At 41.8% G+C, this 18,684-nt stretch overlaps 1 protein-coding gene across 2 annotated transcripts in view; it reads right to left on the reverse strand.

Moving 5' to 3' along the window:
• ZBTB20 (zinc finger and BTB domain containing 20) overlaps positions 1 to 18,684 on the reverse strand; it is a 642,654-nt gene that overhangs the window by 417,538 nt on the left and 206,432 nt on the right. The gene's annotated exons all lie outside the window — the stretch shown is intronic.

Here is an 18,684-nt window from a genome sequence, read left to right on the forward strand (position 1 = left end):
GGTGCAGTATTATAGTAGTTATATTCTTGTACATAGGGTGCGGTATTATAGAAGTTATATTCTTGTACATAGGAGGCAGTATTATAGTCGTTATATTCTTGTACATAGGAGGTAGTATTATAGTAGTTATATTCTTGTACATAGGGGGCAGTATTATAGTAGTTATATTCTTGTACATAGGGTGCGGTATTATAGTAGTTATATTCCTGTACATAGGGAGCAGTATTATAGTAGTTATATTCTTGTATATAGGGGGCAGTATTATAGTAGTTCTATTCTTGTACATAGGGGCAGTATTATAGTAGTTATATTCTTGTACATAGGGGGCAGTATTATAGTAGTTATATTCTTGAATATAGAGGGCAGTATTATAGTAGTTATATTCTTGTACATTTAGTATTTTGGTATTTGAACCATTTAAAATGGTTTTGTGGGGAAAACATGTATTTTTTAAAAACTGGATCTTAAGAAAAATTAAACTTTAATGAACTGTACATTATTTTTTAGTTCCTCAAGAGGATTCGAAGGTGTGATCATTCGATCGCTACAAAAGTACACTGCATTACTTATATAGAGTTTTACAATGTCTATGATATCAGCCAATTAGACTCTGCCCTCAGGGTCTAATGGGCTGAGTTACACGGCAGACATGGAGTTCTTTGTCAGGCCTCCCGCTTGTATTGCGGAATGCCAATGGGTGACAAAAACAGTGCCCTCACCCTGTCATCTGCTATCATGCTGCAGTTGCTATAGACTGTGGCATGCAAGTAGTTAAACTGCCAGGATCTAAACTTTTTCCTTTCCTGGTGGTTAGAGCAGGAGCCTGGCTGTCAATTGTTAACGAAGCCTTTTCCATAAAATGATGTATGTGCAGGTTTAAACCCCACTAGTACCCACCATAAAAAGGCGTATTGGCAGTCACTAAGAGGTTAAAACAAGGGCTGATTCCACTTGGAAAGTGACAACTATATTTTACAAGCATTTCTGTGCTCCGAGCAGTTGTCACTTCCCTTCCTCCACTAGTGCTGGCTGCTCAGGCAAAATAAATTAATCATCATGTGGATGACAATGGTCTGGCGAGAAAGCTTAAGCGATAACTGTATTTCTCTAACTCTAGTTTTGTAGGACATATTTAAATTGAACTCCAAAATATTTGCTGTATCATTGATGTTAATTCCAAGTGTAACTGGAGTTGGCCTTTAACCTGAGTGTTGAGAGGGGCCTAATACCAGGACTCAGCCTCAATGCTACCTACATGCCTGGAATTCAAATACAGTGGCCTCCATTGTTCTCATCAGGTAGAAAGTCCTTGATGCAGTCAAGCGTTTGATAAGATATTCTTTCTCCTTCCATGATGAGCTAACAATACCCCAATACTCCCAGGAATCCACATCTAAAAACCAGCGCAAGTTGTTCCGCTAACTTATCTAGCTTAGTCACTCCTTCTCTTCCTCTCGCTGGCTTCTTTTTTTCCCCCCCTCTGTCTCTCTCCTTGGATCTGAGTCAGTGCTCTTACCACAAAGAGATTTGCATCGAGCCAACCAATACAGAAAAGACATTTTCTCACACTGAGACTGGATATTGCTTTTCTGAAGCATCCAAGCTCTTCCTTTTCCTCCGAGATGAATACATCTCCCCCTGCTCCACTGTCTCTTCTTGAGACTCCTGTCTTAATAAGCGATGACTGCCGTGACTGCTTGCATCCAGCGATGCTATTCACCGCCAGCACCTCTGCTCTCCTCCTGTGGCTCGAGAAGAACTGATTAGCACTTTGCATAATTAACCTGATTAGCACTGTGCATAATCAAACTGATTAGCACTTTGCATAATTAAAAAGAAATAATAACAACAACAATAAGCAGCACTAGGTAATATCAAAAGCCGCTAGTTCCAAAATCCCTTTTGGCCTCTGCCAGGGCTAGTTTAACATAAGGCACATTATTCCTTTCATGGAGGAAAAAAAGGCCTCAATAATCGGAGCACCAGAAGAAGAGAAAGATCCCGGCCGCCGTATATACAACGCCGACTGAAAGACGGGGATATAGACAGACGCAGAGACGAGCGTAATAAATGATCTAGACTCCCCTGAGTGCAATATAAGTGCTAGACTCCCTTATGTATAATAAATGCACTAGGCTATAAGTACGTTAACCTGCTAGACTCTGCTGCTCTACCCTATGTATAATACATGGACTAGGCTGGAAGATGGTGTAAATGTGTAAATGGGTACATACAAGTATTAAACTCCCTTGGGTATTCCAGGAGGTAACTATAGAAATTTCCCCAACCTGGCACGGATGCATTGCTCTGTTCAGCCAGATCCTCCAAGTTCTGGAATAGAAATAGGAAACACTCATACGGGGTGCAAGTACAGCGCCCTTCACTGATGTCACCAACACGTGAAAACTTGGGATTATTTTCTGCAATGGATCAACATATACATGAATTAAGCCATCAACATGTATAGGAATGGGAACATTCTCCCTAACCAACTCCAGCTTGGCAGGCCCTGCCTAAAAGCAGAGTGATCGTCCCGATAGGGACGGCCCCGTGTCTTGAATCTAGGGGACCTAGCATGTCCCTAGATTGAAGATAGGGAAGGATATATAGCAGGTGGAAATGTTAAATATATATTTATATCATTGCTAGGCAATGATGAATAAACCCTACAGCAAACGTAACACCCCTGGTACATAGCTGCAGACAACCACTGCCACACCAGACACCTTAGGCAGGAAAATAACCAGCACCCATGTAGAGTCGGGCCCAGAATAAATACACTTCTACTATGGCTGATTGGCCAACTAGGGAAAGGACCTTCCTGTTGGCCAATCATTCCATACATCACAAGAGATATTCTAGCAGGGAAGAGAAGAAGGGGGCATTAAACACTGAGGGATTCCCGACAGACAACATATAAGGGAAATTTTGCAGGGCAGGAAATACCCGGGGATAACCGACAGATGATTCCTAAGGCAACTATTGCAATGACAGGAAAGAGGCTCCCATCGGTGCTGAACGCCAAATAACAGCGGCGATCACGTGGTTCCAGGGCTGATGTCTTGACACCACCCCAGCGCCACTTTATGATTGTGGCTGGTACACCGCAACAACTATGTTATATGCAGTAAAGGAAGTGAGAGGGTGGAGCATAGCAGAAAGAATCTCCACCTCCCTCCCGCCTTGCACTCGGCATGATACCATAGATCACTTTTGCATGGAGTGTTCCTTTAAATAACAAATATGACTATTTGATATTATTTGTAATCCATTAAATATATGAACACCTACACACATAGGGCCGAATAATAGAATCCTCTCATGTATGCTGCAGATTGCATATTATGAGATTTTAGGTCTTACAAAAAGCATTGGTAGTGGCTACATAATACTTTCTCCGCATTGTGTCTGGTATAATGGTTGCGGAGACAACATATAAAATAACTGTTGAAAAGGAACCGATCTAACAAAGCCAATTGTGAGAGTCTCTATATGAATACAATCAGCCAATATTGCTTTATAACAATGCTATGTGGGCACAGTTCTGCAGTATGGCTGTGGCTTGCAGCAGCAAACCTGAAAAGGGGAAGAGAATGAACAGCAGCAATATGGCTGGGGATAATTGTAGGATCTATGAACACGATATTGAGAAGCCCAAAGACCCAAAGTCAACACAGGACATCCTGGAGAAGCACAGAGCACTTCATGGGTAGGTAAACTTCCGCCACCATTTTTCACTGCTCTAATACATCACAAATAAAATAGAATTAAGTAACTTTAAAAAAATGCTATTTTTTTGTATAGTGCCAACTTATTCTGCAGCGCTTTCAAGTAATTTATCTATTACCCCCCACCAAGCTGGGTGCTCATTTTACTGACCTCGAAAGGATGGAAGGCTGAGTCAACCTCGAGTCAGCTACCTGAACCAGGCGGGGATTGAACTCAGAACCTAGGGAGTGCAGTAATGCTAGGGCCGCAGCTAGGGCATACCTGAGTGTGCTCTGATATACTTAGGCTCAGGGATCATGAGAATGGTACACCCCAAGTCCCTCCAGAGAATGGTGAACTGCTTTGATTACTTTTATGAGACTCCCAATGCTTGGCTATGCGAATAGACAGTGAATGGAGCAGTTGAGGCACTTGAAGTGGGCCCTACTCATGATCCCTGGGTCTCTCTGCAGTCGGACACCCATGATCAAACATTTATCATGTCTTCTGTACATAATGTTTTTGGTGGGATGACCCCTTTTAAAAAAATACTGCAAATGTGTACATAGAGATGGGTCTTTCTTTAGCTTGATGCCTAACGCGATATGATATAACGGTGTGCCGTATTACCAGGATGGTTTATTTACATTTTGAATGACTTTACAATGATAATAGCTTATTAATGGTCAAGATGTGATAACTTTCTGTGCCCTGCTATCACAACCAAGGTAAAATGTGTCCCATCTGTGCCCTTTAACCATAATAGTAGACATGTGTTGGCAAGTGCATGTCCTCTAATTGCTGTGATACGTAGGTTAAATATGCAAACTGTCTATTGGCTAATTCTACATCATGCAAGACTTGTTTGATTGTTTATTGATGCGATGATTAATTTTTTGGTAATGTTAATGATGATCTCGAATATATTTTGAGTGCTCTGGGCTGATGGGATGCTAGGCTCAATAACGGAGGTGATCATAGGAAGCTAATGAAGCAGGGAATGAAAAGCAGCTCCTAAGCAACCTAAATCTGCTTATCTTTGGTGTAGATGGCCAGGATTTTCCTTATGTAGATCGCATTATTACATGCCTTAGAGATAATCTAACAACCCGGTGACCAAAATATTTCTCTTATCTCCTAGTTCGTCCTATCTTCTGCTTGGATTTTAAGCCATTTCAATTTTGGTCAACGTTCTCATCCATCTTGTTCTTACTTGTTCCACTTTTTGCTCCTTAGCTCCAACAATCTGGGTCTTCTCACAATAGATCCATAAGAACATATTAGGTATCTTCAGATTGGTCATTTGTGCTTTAAGCAGACTGTAATCTCTGGTCAAGAATTTTCTTGTTTTTCCCCATCTATGGTCAGGTCAAAGGTCTTCACCCGTGCCAAAAGTATAGAATATGAAAAAATGTTGATAATCTCAAATGCATGCAGCTGTGAAGCTAAAGTGAAATCTTCTGCAAGACTCTCAAATCTAAATTCAGGTTTTTAAAGTAAACTTAACCATGCTCAACCCACTTCAGTCAACCTACTGCGGAGTATGTGCACTTCAAGAAAATCTACCAGCCAAATTAAATACTAGAAACAGATTTTGCATATTATTAATCAATAATGTAAATAAAATACTTTGCAAAGCAAAATAAAACATGCGGTGGTAGGAATGGCGCTACTGGTAGGAGGGAGGTCACGCTGGATGTGGTCCTACAGCGTGTATTGTGATGGGACAGGTCAGAACACAGCCCTGTGAAAACCCCTAAACATTTAAGAGGCACCTAATCCTGTGTTAGGGAGGGGCCGCTGATACCGGTCCCAGCTCAGCATTTACCTTTCAGCATTTCAGGTGTACCTACAAAAGCGCTTGAGGTTTGGTTGATGAAAAATGAATTTCCTAGTTTCTATAGTATGATTTTCTCTTGCATGATACAAACTTCAAAAAAACACCAAAAAACTTCTGGTCAACAAAAGAGCTTGAAATAAAATAAAATGAAGGTAGGTCGATGTTTTAGAGATTTAAAGCCGTTATCCTGTTTATAGTATAGTGATTCCTTAAAGGCCCTCTTATACAGAATGAATATCATTCAGTTAATCGGTGGATCGTGGGAAACTGAAGGCTAATGCATGTGTAAATACGCCTGGCAACTGAATGACAAAAACTAATTCATTCAGTTATCGTTCATCGTTCAGTCTATGCAGGCATAAAAACCAAATATTGTCCAATTTGAACAGGCAGTCGTTCGTGTGTGGAGCAGGTTGCCATGGGGGGTGGTGAGTTCTCCTTCAATGGAAGTGTTCAAACAAAGGCTGGACAACTATCTGTCTGGGATGATTTAGTGATCCTGCACTGAGCAGGGGGTTGGACCCGATGACCCTGGAGGTCCCTTCCAACTCTACCATTCTATGATTCTATGAATGGAGGTGGTCGGCCTGTAGAGATCTCCGCTACGTTCTACCTCCAGTCAGCAAGCGATACTCATAAAACGGCTCTTAGTTACAAGATATTTAGAATACGATATTTTCAACATCCAATGCTCTTTCCTGGGACACTTGTCACTTGACCTCAAATTCAGCATACAATGGCACAGACAGTTCAGATCTGTGACATGTACAATTTGCTAGTAGAGCCAATCAGCATTGGCATTTCACTGGTAAACACCTGTATAATTGAAGTGTATGCACTGATTGGCTGTCCAGAAGCCCCTGAATTGTGCCAGGATGAGATGTTCCATTGGACTTGAGATGCGGGCAGCTCCTATTATTTCCCTATGTATACTGTACTAGACTAAGGAAGCTCCTGTCCTCACCATAGAAAGTGATTTACAGCCTTACGGACTACTTTATGTAAGGTTTTACTTTAATTATTAATTATCTGCTTAATTTGATCTCATCTTCATTTTCCATTACTTTTGGTTGATATTTTGGGGGCTTCAGGAAAAACTACCAGTTTTGAATAGATTTATAATTTCAACATACAACATTTTCAACGTATACTGGTTGTTCCATGAGGGAGCACTGTATAATTTAGAGAATGGGACTGCGATTTCTTCTATTAGGTAGAGTTAAAAGCCCCAACAAAGGGTTTCTCTAACACTGGAGGATCCACTGGGGTAGATTTACTATTGAACAGTCACCAGTTTTCTGGTGCAAATTGCCTTATATGTTTAGCACCACATTTATCATTGACCTTCAGACACTTTTTGGGACTCATTCAACAAAGAAGCATGACGTTGTGAAAAGGGGATGTGGCCCAAGTGTTGTGATTTATTTACGGTAATCCACAGATGTGACGTTTTAGACTGGAGGCCCTTCATCAAACACTGATTGCCATCGGAAGAGTGGAATATCTAGGTATTACGGCAACGGAGGTTGCATTCTCTTTGCCCCAGTGCTCCATACTGACTCCATTTAGCTACACATCTTCCTCTCTTCCCACGGCAACCAGTGTTTAATTGTGTGAACCATCTTAAGGACCTTACGGGCAAGAACCTTCACTTCACCCCATCATCAGGCCAGGAGACATTGCACCCACTAAGCCGACGAAGGAGCAAGCGCTCATTTCTCAACTCGGATTGTGTGAATGGGGAACGTGCTGCTGACAATTTATGAAACCGTACGGCAGACAAACAATCATATGTACAGTACATTTGTAATCTCAAGACAAAAACTGTGTTCTACGCAGGTCCAAACCTAAGGCCACAAAGCACCTACACAGCGATACCCCTTGCTGATAGTCCATACTTCACTCCTATTTCAGTGGTGTAGGACAAAAAGTACTGCTTGCATGGTACTGAGATCCAAAAAGAATAGCCCATTCTACCCACCATAAAGATTGGGCCATGAAATAATCCCATAGTAGTGCTCAAAGTGCAGCAATACCAATATAAACCCACCAAGCACAATGCCCATCCGTACAACATATAGATCTCTTCCATCGTCTTGCACTGCTCTATTGTACACTAACAGGAAATTAGATTCGAGCAGCCAATCGGCAGCCACATGAACAAAACTATAATTTCCAGGTCAGCACAGGAGAGATCAACTAGGCAGAAGCGATCAATAAGTGATTTCTCTTATCAGCACAGGTGTATGTAGGATGTTCTGCATACTGCTAGGAATCCTCGGGACTTGTTGGATCCAAGGCCTAGAGAGTCACACAGTGATCACTCTGGAAGTATGGAGCTATTGGGTCTTCAGTCTTCGGTATAATCAATGAGGGTAGTGAAATAAACTTTACTAAGGATACTGGACACGACAACCTGTTGCAATAGTTTGCCACTATCTGAATCACAAGACATTTTATTATTAAAAGGGTTGTACAGTTGTAAACTATTGATAGTCTATCCACAGGATGGGCAATCAATAGTAAACTGTCAGGGGTCTCTAACACAAGATTCCCGCTGATCAGCTGTTCACTGGGCCGTTGTACTTTGTGCACTGAGTTGATCTCCGCAGGTAGCAGACAGCTCCGTTCCCACTGCAGTGGACAGGCTTAGTATTACAGGCCATTCACTTTAGCAGGAGCTTCACCTGTAGCACCAAATCTGGTAATTACAGTAGAAACCTTTGCACCAACCCAGAGATCAGATGATCGGCAGGGGATGCCAGGTGGCAGACCCCTACCAATCTATGACTGGATAGCCTATCTTATGTTTAAGTGCCATTAGGTATTATTTCATGTTAGATTAGGTTGCAACATTTGTGGTGTAATGTTGAACCTTTTTTTTTTTATTTTGCTGGATTTTGCTCTAGGAAAAAGCCACCTGCTTATTCTTCTACACTAAATATTTCTTCCATCTAATGATTCCCTTTATTAGACGGCATCTCATTTGCATACATTTACATACAATTTAACTGCTAGTATTTGAGAACAAAGGCGAAGGAAAGGACAATGCTGGCAGTAGATAGGTATGAGGCAGATAACTGGCTGCCTCTTTGTCTCACAAATATCAGATTTTTTTTCCCTCCACACATCACTTAAGGAGCAAGACAGATGACTTCATCACATTGTGAAAAACGATCTATCTCACAAGTTTGTGTCATTTCAATCAGAATACCAGAGCTGTGTATCCTGATACGCTACCAACCCATTAGAGATCATTGCTATTGAATAACACAATACTGCAGCAGAACTCCAAGCGAAATCTTGTTTTCTGGCCGGTTTCGGCTATGGGGCCCGTCAATGACAACAGGGTACATGGTAGACTATTAGAGAGGGCAATGAGAGGCTGCATTCATGCAACGTACAAAAGGAGGGGTGCTGCGCCTGGGACATTAACATAACATGAGGAAACTACAGGGGTCAGAGAGAGAAATGGTGATTATACTGCCCAATTATTGTATCGACTTGTAATCTTATTTATTCAACCCCTAGGCGACGGGCAATCATCAAATCAGTTCATATTAAATTAACATGTACAGGTTCTATTATGTAGGGTGAAAGGCGCCATTTACCATTTTCAAGACCTTCCTAGTCTATATATATATATATATATATATATATATATATATATATATATATATATATATATATATATATATATATATATATGTATGTGTGTGTGTGTGTGTGTGTGTGTGTGTGTGTGTGTGTGTGTGTATGTATGCCTGATAAAAGGAGACTGGCTCATCTGGGATTCTGCATATGGAAAATATATATATATATCATATATTGTAAAATATACCCGTCAGCTATAACATTGAAATCACCTGCATAATATTGTGTAGGTCCTCTGTGGACTCCACACGACCTCTGAAGGTGCCCCGTGGTATCTGGCACAAGAAATTAGCAGCAGATCCTTTAAGTCCTTCAGGTATCTCAGTACAGCCTACATGGATTGGATTTCTCTTCCAACACATCTCATAGATACTCGATCGGATTGAGAATTTGGGGAATTTATAGGCCAAGTTATCACAAATGCACTTTTTGTTAGGTTACTCATCCATTCCTGAACTATTTTTGGAGTGTAGCAGGGGGCATTACACTGCTAGGCAGGAGGAAGGTGGTACATCCACTTCAATGTCAGGACCCAAGGTTTTGATCAGAACAATGCCCAGAGCATCACAGTACCTCCACCAGCTTGTATTCTTCCCCTCATGCATGCTGGTGCCATCTTTTCCCCACGTGACGCACACACACCTGGCCATCCATATGATGTAAAATGGGATTCAGACGAGGCCACCTTCTTCCACTGCTCAAAGATTCAGCTCTGATGTTCTAATGCCCATTGTAGGTCCTTTTGATGGTGAACAGGAGTCTGTGTGGGCACTCTGGCCTGCTGCTATGCACCCTGTGATATGACATCTTTCTTTAGTTTGTAGCTCTCCTGGATAAATGGACCCAGTGGGATAGCCTTCACCCCCCACAAATATCAATGGGCCTTGGGTGCCCATTACTCTGTTGTCGGTTCACCAGTTATCCTTCCTTGACTACATTTGGTAACTACTAACCACTACGTGCCAGAAACATCCCACAAGACCTGCCATTTTGCAGATGCTTTAATACAGTCTTCTACACATAATAATTTGGCCCTTGTTGAAGCTGCTCAGATCCTAAGGGTACAGCCCCCTGGGGTGTAAATGCTGCAGATCTTCCAAAGCTATGTGGCAAATCAGCAGAATTTACAGTAGCAGTGAATGAGATTGATGAGATTTTATCAGAGACCATATCTGGAATACTGCACTTAGTTCTGGTGGCAGAAAGACATACAAAGAGAACGAGTCCAAAGATGAGCTACAAAAATATTGGAAGTTCTCAGGGAACAAAACTTATCAGGAAAGACGTAAAGGGGTTTTCCAGTGAAATACTATTGATGACCTATCATCAGGATAGGTCATCAATAGTTGATCGGCTGGGGTCAGTCTCTCAACCAATCAGCTAAACAGGCGCAGCCACAAATACACAGAGGTCGGCGTGGAAGCCTTTGCGCTGACCTCTGTGTAGTGACTGACACTTGTAATTGCAGCAACGGCTCTCATTCATATCGATGGGAGCCGCACCTGCAGTTACAAGCGCCTGCCACTATTCGTTTATTTGTGGTGCTGATCAGTCGGGGTCCCGAGTGGGAGACGCCAGCCAATCAACTATTGATGACCTATCCTAATGATAGGTCATCTATAGTATTTCACCCCTTTAAAGAATTTAAATTGTATAGCCTGAAGGAAAGAAGGTTACAGGAGGAAGAAGGGAGAGGAGGACATGATAGAAACCTTTATATATGTTATAGGAAGAGAGAAGGGAGAGGAGGGACATGATGGAAACCTTTATATATGTTACAGGAGGGAAGTAGGGAGAGGAGGACATGATGGAAACCTTTATATATGTTACAGGAGGAGAGAAGGGAGAGGGGGACATGATGGAAACCTTTATATATGTTATAGGAAGAGAGAAAGGAGAGGAGGGACATGATGGAAACCTTTATATATGTTACAGGGGGAAGAAGGGAGAGGAGGGACATGATGGAAACCTTTATATATGTTACAGGAGGAGAGAAGGGAGAGGGGGACATGATGGAAACCTTTATATATGTTACAGGAGGAGAGAAGGACATGATGGAAACCTTTATACATGTTACAGGAGGAGAGAAGGGAGAGGAGGAAATGATGGAAACTATTATATATGTTACAGGAGGGAAGTAGGGAGAGGGGGGACATGATGGAAACCTTTATATAAGTTACAGGAGGAGAGGAGGTAGAGGAGGACATGATGAAAACCTTTATATATGTTACAGGAGGTAAGAAAGGGAGATGAGGGACATAATGGAGACCTTTATATATTTTACAGGAGGAGAGAAGGGAGAGGGGGACATGATGAAAAAACCTTCATACAGGTTATTTGAGGAAGAAGAGAGAGGGGAGACATGATGGAAACCTTTATATGTGTTACAGGAGGGGACAAGGGATAGGGGGGACATGATTGAAAAACCTTTATATATGTTACAGAAGGAGGGAAGGGAGAGGGGGACATAATGGAAACCATTACATATGTTACAGGAGGAGAGAAGGGAGAGGAGGGACTTGATGGAAACCTTTATATATGTTACAGGAGGAGAGAAGGGAGAGGTGGACATGATGGAAACCTTTATATGTGTACACATGAGGATGGAGGCAGAGGGAGGACATGGTGGGAACCTTTATATATGTTACAGGAAGAGAGAAGGGAGAGGGGGACATGATGGAAACCTTTATATATGTTAGAGGAGGAGAGAAGGTAGAGGGGGACATGATGAAAAAACCTTCATACAGGTTATTTGAGGAAGAAGAGAGAGGGGAGACATGATGGAAACCTTTATATGTGTTATAGGAAGAGAGAAGGGAGAGGGGGACATGATGGAAACCTTTATACATGTTACAGGAGGAGAGAAGGGAGAGGGGGACATGATGGAAACCTTTATATATGTTACAGGAGGAGAGAAGGGAGAGGGGGACATGATGGAAACCTTTATATATGTTACAGCAGGGAAGTAGGGAGAGGGGGACATGATTGAGACTTTTATATGTTACAGGAGGAGAGAAGGGGGAGGGGGGACATGATGGAAACCTTTATATATGTTACAGGAGGAAAGAAGGGAGAGGGGGGACATGATGGAAACCATTATATATTTTACAGGAGGAGAGAAGTGAGAGGGGGACATGATGAAAAAAAACTTTATATAGGTTATGTGAGGAAGAAGGGAGAGGGGAGACATAATGGAAACCTTTATATATGTTACAGGTATAAATAAGGTTCAGGAGGGAAGTGTTCTTATTAGGAAGCTAAACACTAGAACAAGGGGGCACAATTTGAGATTGTTTGGGGAAAAGACCATAAGTAATGACAGAAAATATTATTTTACTGAAAGAGTAGTGGATACTCGAAATACATTTCCTGCAGACGTGGTTGAAAAATTAACAATAAATGAATTAAAGCTGTCTCTTTCCTCAAAAATAAGACAGGGTCTTATATTAATTTTTGCTCCAAAAGATTTTACTTTTTTACATGTATAGCTACCTGGACATGATTTCAATTGACTTTTTTTATTAACTGTAACCAGGGCTTATTTTGGAGTAGGGTTTATATTTCAAGCATCCTCAAAAATCCTGAAAAATCATGCTGGAGCTTATTTTTGTGTCCGGACTTAGTTTCAGGGAAATGGTAATCTCTCTTCTAAGAGAGAGATAAAAAGGAAATAACATAGGCACAAACTAGATAGCCCAAATGGTCTTTTTATAGAGTGATTTTCTATGTTTGAAAAGTTAGTGTCCTTTTAATGGAATAAATCTTCCTTTCAGACTGCTTTCACATCTTGATACTGCAGGGTACAAACAGAAGTGGACTCAAACCCACATAAATGAATTTCTCATGCAGAGGTGTAAAAATAAAGTACCTAGTATCTTTTAATAGCTAGTCAATCGCCCTCAGAAACGAGGAGATTTTTTTTTAACTTTACTCTTGTTGACATCCGCTTGGTGCCCTATTGATCATTAGCAGATTCAATTCAGAGATAGATCTGGTAATATGATATAAAATATAGGATAGAGTGTTGTTTAATGGAAAAACAAATCCACTGCAACAACTTTAGTTCTGTATCTAGACTGAATAATGCAGCTCTTTCTCCCCTCTCCCAGCAGGAAGTCTCAGCATCAGTTAGCAGATTCATTACGTCCATCCATTCAGCTGTATATAATCAAACCCTTGTTTTTCTATACATCTGAAGCTGCAGAAAACCTCTCTGCATTAGTTATCCCTTCTATATGAAGCAGCAATAAAATGATATCATCAAACAGTCCTATGACTGGCAGAGGGCTGGCATTTATTCACCTAATCAAAAACCACTGGGAATGTAAAAATGTCTATTCAGTGGCAATAGCTGTAGTCTATAGCTTGCCAGCTGCAAGGTAACCACGTATGCAAGCAATCTAGTCTTGTAGGTCTGACCTCTAGGAAGTCTGCACATAAATGGAAAAAAAATCTACGTGTATATCATCAGTACTTCAGCAGTAAGAGGTCTGCTACAATTTCACGTTGGTAGAAAGTGTTCAGGCTGCCGCGCTGAGCATTTATATGGAAGATGGAACTTGTTGCTGGTAATATTTTTATAATGTACAGCGGGAGGTACTTTATCGCACGTGTAATGCACTTTAACGGGTATTAGAGGTTCACTGAATACTTTTCCATGTGTGCCAATTGAATCAATGAGACGGAGAGACCTCGCTCGGCAGGAGCTGGGGATAAAGATACATTTTTTTCATTCTAAAGCGATAGCTGGAATATTCTGATTACCGTACAGTGAAGAGCGTGCTCTGCGAGAAGCGACAGGTTATCATTTATTGCATGCAATGGTGTTTTAGGGTAAGATCCTCACATTTCGGTCAATGATACTGCTGCAGAGAATTAGGGAGGACACAATAATAGTTTCTTTTAAGACATTTACTTCCCTGGTTGCATCAAAGAATGATAAAAAAAGCAAAAAATGAGATGATTGCAAGGATCAGCTGCGGCTGAGAGTACAGCGAAGAACACAAGGCATTGCAGGCAACGTAGAAGATGACAGACAAGACACTGGCAATTAAAGGGAAATATAAAGGGTTGTGTGATGTGGGGAAAATATGGATTTGTATTGAAGTGCTATATGCTGCAGGGTAAAACAGAACCTTAAACAAGTATTCCAGGAGGACCCATTGATTACATAGTGCGGTCACATTGCCATTTCGTCACATTTTTTTCTAAATCATGTGAAAACACTGATTTTTGGGGGGGGGAAAAGAGCAGCAAAAGTCATATCTTGCCCGCATGGTGTGAATACGTCTTATCACACAGAGCTTTCATATGCAATATTTTTATTTTTATTTCAAAGAAGCAGTGCGATCATTTGGGGGGATTAATTTTCCAACAATTAGGGCTTATTTAGACGATCATATATCGGCTCGGTTTTCACGCCGAGCCGATATACGGTGTCCGTGTCTGCAGGAGGCCGGGGAAGGGTGGGGGCTCAGTTCCTGCTCCTGGCTCTTCCATCCCCCCCCCCCCTGCAGACAAGGACACCGTATATCGGCTCGACGTGAAAACCGAGCCGATATACGGTCGTCTAAATAAGCCCTTAAGACTACACCACAAAAACATGAAGAACGAGACACTCTATAAACCAAATAGAAAAATGCTACTTCTCTGTAAACAAAACTACCACCAAATTGGGGCTAACGCACCAATCCCTGATATCCTTGTGTAAAAGTACCTTAACGTGGGTGTACATGTCCGGAATCCGTCTGTGACCCTGTCCAGCAATCCTACATATCCTCAAAATCTGTAATGCAAATGACCGCGGAGTCTTGTAGGCGGTCATGCGCAGTACAGATTTTTTTTTTATATCTGTGCCGTCGCTAGGCGATGACACGGGTACCTGCAGCCCATCCGCAATGTCAATTGCATATGGGCTTCGGGTCAGACGGCATCCATTGACTTCAATGGAGGCCGTCCATGCAGAGTCCGCAGCAAAATAGAGCATGCTGCGATTTTTTTCTCTGTTCGCGGAACACGCAATTCATGTCTGCGAGTGTGAAGGATATAACAAATGTACATATCTTTCAATGCGTGTCATTTACTGCGGATCCTCCGCGCAGAGTTCAGGCGCAGATTCCACATTAGGAATCCAGTCGTGTGAAGCCAGCCTAAGACTGCAAGATGAGACTGTTACCAATCTGTCATAGTGGAGCAGTGGCTACATCACTCTGATTGGCATTGGTCTGCACAGGAGCTGTATACACAAGGCTGTTGCTTCACTATGCTAAATTGGTATAGTCATACTGGTATAGTCACATGGCAGAATTCACTGCAGAATTTTCTGCAGTGAATTCCGCCTCTGAAAACCGACGCAAAATATGTATCTGCCGTGAATCTGCACGGATTTCAACCTCTTAATGGGCGAAATCCACTTGCGGAATTCTGACACAGAAAAACGTGTTACCGCATGAAGAAATAACATGTCACTTCTTGACGTGGAAACGCAATTTTTTTTGCGTCAAAGTTTCGCATGTGGATCTTCCCCACCGACAGGGCTAAATCCATGTGCGAATTTGCATTAAAAAAAACCCGCAGAATTTGACACGGTTTTTAGAGCTGAAATTCACACTGAAAATTCCGCTGTGAAATCCACCGTATGACCATACCCTAAGAAGGAAAAACTGCTTCACATGGCCTTTAAGAAAAAAGTTACAATAGCAAAATGTGGGCACAGTCTTTTAGATATGAAATGTGAATGAGGAATGGAGTTTTTGAAAGGCGCTGATTCTCCTTGCAGAGATCCAACTGCGGTAGGTAGTAGGTTAGTAAATTAGCTCTTTCTGTAGCGCCACCTATACATAGGCCAATGTCATGGAGGTGGACCATGCTGGCCTCTCGCTGCCCACAACATGCAGAATGACAGCTCTGTCCCTATACAGAAAAGGGAAGAAAGCTGTCAGTTTGCAAGATGCAGGCAGGGAGAAATGGCCCGCCTCCATGACTCGGGGCTCAGCTCAGAGTCAAACTTCATGAACTTTCATACCTCTCACTTTCTTCTTACCTTACCCCCCTTCCTTTTTCCTCTCCTACTCTCCTTCTCCCCACACCGTGATAAAAAATTGTACATTTTTTCTATTGTAAGTTACATTCAAGCTATTTGTACAAGTTGTATCAGCAATGTGTCTTATGCCGAAAGTAACCTGTACGCTCGTTATCTCAATAAAAAACCTTGAACAAGACAAGAGATATCAGACAAACCGGTGGCACCAATCTGCAGATGGCATTCTATTGGAGTTTTTGCTCCTTGGCACTACAGAGCAGTGTTCTAGGTGGCTGGATGAGCTGCCTTGGATGCAACTTTTTAGATGATATTGGTTCTCCTTGTGGAGATTCACCTGGTGTAGGGAGTCTTACTGGCAATGCTCCCTGGGAAACATGCACTATGCAAATTACCTCTCCTCCAGAGGAAGAAAACTGGAATAGAAGAAGAATAGACAAAAAACAGAGCAGAATAAAGAAAGAAATACGGTCCGATGAAGACAGGGTCTATACCAGTGCTTTCCAGTTCCTGTTCTGTACCCCAATAGTTCACCTTTTTAGAATTGTATACTGCACAAGTGATGTAATCATTCACAATGCATCAGAAGTTACATAGATGTATCTTCGATTGAGGATCCCCAAGTGATGACCCGTTAAGCTTAGTGGAAGACTAAAACTGGGGTTTCGCTAGATCTCCAAAATGGACAATACCATGGAGATAGCATTGAATGAAACAGATTATTTATAGCCATTATAATTGGAATGAAATGAATGATTTGTATTCAGAATATAATTTGATTCATTACCGTCAATTCCATACAATTTGTCCAGATTGAAGGCAGGGTTGGATACATGACAATATTCTGTATTTTCTGTATGTGAGATTGTGACAGTCATTCCATATTATATAAGACACAAATATAGCACAGGGTGCTCAATGCGATGACACATGTATTGGGGTCAGCTCTGCGGAATATCACACGCCATATACCCAACCTGTGTGCATGGCGCTCCAGAATTTGGGTCAGTTTAACAGCACCAGAAAGAAGTCAGAGGAGTTTTTCGTATATTAAATCCTTATTATACAGAGCAGAAGTGCAGGCAGCCAGCCAGCTAATCAATTTTTTAGAAGTACATATATAAAAATTTAAAGCAGGCTAGACAGACAGCGGGTGGAAAACAAGTCAGTATCACTGAGGACACTGGTTAGGCAAGGAAATGTTACTTAAAGTGGGTCACCGGCAAAAAAGTAAGTGTAGGATCTGGACTGTCGACAAAATATCCCTCCATGTAAGTCACGAAGATCCCATCAGTATGTTCACAGGATGTATCTTGGAGTTTTGATTAAAGGGATCCTCCGGATTTAACCTGCATGTGCATTTCAAGTCTCCTGTTTGGAGGCCAGGAGATGAAGGGGAAAGTTCTCGCTGATTGCTCCTTCTTACTAATGAAAGGCGGTGGTCTCACTATACAGAAAAGTGTCGGTTTACAGATTTTCTCCTAAAAATAGAGAGCAGGAGCACTTTATTTGATCCCCAGGGTTAAGAAAGTATCAGTGTTTTAGGTGTTGAATTAAAGGTGTCGTATACTTGTAAACTATTGATGGCCTATGCATAGAATAGGCCATCAATAGTGGATTGGCAGAGGTCCGCCGTAAAGGGTCCTCACGCAGCTAATTTCTGCAGGAAGCAGACAACTCTGTTCCCACTTCAGTGGTCTTGCTTGGTACTACAGGCGAAGCTCTCATTCACCTCAAAGGGAATTTTGTCTGTAATACCAAGTCTAGCCACTGCAGTGGGAACAGAGCTGTCTGCTTCCTGCAGAAATCAGCTCAGTACACAAGTACTCTAGCCTGGCTAACAGCTTATTGGTGGGGATCCTAAGCGGTAGACCCGTGTTGATCTGCTATTGATGGCCTATCCTAATGATAAAATATCAGTAATAATAATCCGATAATCCTCAATGAGAATCCTTTTATTTTGCTTTACATCGAAAGCCGATAGCTTCTCCAACTGACCAGAATTTTGACCCAAACTTTGTATATCAACTGGGATCAATATGACTAATTGCTATACGGCATATGGAGAGGAAGAGCAAAACCCAAAACAAGATTATTCTCCTGGTGTTGTGCAACAGAGTAGGAGCAGGGTCTTTCTCCATCGTAGCCCTCAATAAGGCCCATTGACTAACAATTCATACCACATATCGTTGGATAGTGTCATTGCCTATAGGACTCAACGCTACCTTCTACAGGACGTGTGATCAGTTGTACACAAGGAAAGATGGCTGCTGCTATCCAGACTTGCCAGCTGGTTTGATGGATTTTCTATAAAGCCATTCAGTATCCGGGTCTTGTTCATCCCACATCTAAATCAATGAAGAGGTAATTTACCCAACGGAGGACACATTCCCGGTCCTTCAACGTACTTGTGATATGTCCTCAGTATCTATTAGCTGTTCTA

This window comes from Eleutherodactylus coqui, chromosome 4, assembly GCF_035609145.1.
Source record: "Eleutherodactylus coqui strain aEleCoq1 chromosome 4, aEleCoq1.hap1, whole genome shotgun sequence".
Lineage (NCBI taxonomy): Eukaryota > Metazoa > Chordata > Amphibia > Anura > Eleutherodactylidae > Eleutherodactylus > Eleutherodactylus coqui.